Genomic DNA, 1872 nt, shown 5'->3' on the forward strand with positions numbered 1-1872 from the left:
ATATCCACGCGTAGGTAAAAATAAGATCTATAACTTTCATTTTGACTTTGTCAGCTAATTCTCGACCGATCTTAAATTTAACAGTAGGAGGAGATTAGACTGTTAAATGAACGCGAAGAATTCGTAACTCCTTCATACGAACTCCGTTTTCGTCTGTCTTTTTATCGTTGAGTTCCTATTAATGAGATATTCAACTCTCATTTAGGTTATGTAGGCCAAAAACCACTCGAACTAAAATTCGAGTTTCGAGTCGTGCACTGCTGTGTCAAATCTTAGAAAATTCATAACTTCCTCATATGAAGTCAGATTTGGGCATTTTTTTGTATGTTCTCAGTTTAACGTATACTACAAGTTTTTTTTAGATCACTAAGGCTAAAAAGTCCTCCATCGGAAATTCACTATTTACGTCTCCCGGTGTTGCGTAGGTTTTGCCGTAAAACTTCGACGGGCCATAACTTTTTCGTTATAACTCGGATTTCGGCGTTCTTTATATATACGGAACCCTTGAGACATATTCTACAACTTGGTTAAGATTATTTATTCTAAATAATCTTTTGCGAAAAGTCATTTTCGACCCCTATTATCTCTAAATTGACTAGCCCGGATCTACGGGCGTTACACTTCGTTTCCATGATCATTATTTGGAACTTTATTGGTTCGTGGGAGGAGGAGAAATCAAGGGCAGTGGTGATTAAGGAGTAAGGTGTTCATCTGGCCATTGAAAATTTCAATTTGTCGTTAAAGGGAAGAAATGGTTTAGCGGAAATGGCAGCAACATGGTTTAATAAATAATTGGGGAAGGAATCGAGATGTTGAGAGAGAGAGAGGAGAGAGGTAGAGAGAGAGAGAGAGACCCTTTATATGTCAAATAATTATATTTATTTTTTTAAAATAACCGAAAACATCATAAATGGTCCTTTTGGCAGTGAAATGACGAAAATGTCCTTCAGTTAACGGGCAAAACTTAACTGAGTGAACAATAAAGACCAAACATCAAAAGTTTTGAAAGCAAAAGGACCATCTATGATGTTTTGAAAGCACATGGATCAAACTTCAGATCTGAAGAAATCATATGGACTATTTATAATGTTTTTTCATTTTTTTATTTAGGGTTTTTTTAAAGGGCAAACACAAAAATACAATCTTAATCTACTCATCTTTTCCACATATATCCAAAACGGAACTTAAATATCCAACCTTATTGAACGATGACATATAACTATACTGCTAAAGACAAAGGCATTTTCGTTCTTATCTAATTTAGTAAACAAATATGGAGTTTTTCTATCAAAAATTTAAAATACTTAAAAGCATTTGTTAGAAGTTTCGAATCATAATAATTAAATAAACAATTCAAAAAATGTAATTTTAAAACTCTTGAAAATATCATGCAAATAATACGACCAGAACATAAATACATACCAAAATATTAATAATAAAAAATATTAACACCATGATAAAAAAAATCATACAAATAGTATCATCATGGCAGAAAATATCATACAAAATAATTTTTTTTAAGATTTTGACATAAATAAATAGAAAGAAAAATACGTGTAATAATTATTAAAACTAAAATTACAATTATAAACATTGATATAGAAGTTATTTAATCTAAATCAAAAATAAAACAAAAAAAATATTTAATTGTGTCAAAATGAACAGAAAATTTGATGTTAGGATGGATGACTATTGTAATTTTTTTATATTTTTTTATTTGATTTGATTGTCTTGTGGTTTTGACCATTGTAAATGGTTTAGAATTAATGAGTGGAATAAATAAATTAGTCAAAAAAAAAAGAAAAAAAGAAAAAGAAGAAAAGAAAAGGAGGGGCATCTTGCAGCCTTTTACCAAGGCATCATCACAATTTT

This window comes from Lactuca serriola, chromosome 1, assembly GCF_051521515.1.
Source record: "Lactuca serriola cultivar US96UC23 chromosome 1, Lser_US96UC23_V15, whole genome shotgun sequence".
Lineage (NCBI taxonomy): Eukaryota > Viridiplantae > Streptophyta > Magnoliopsida > Asterales > Asteraceae > Lactuca > Lactuca serriola.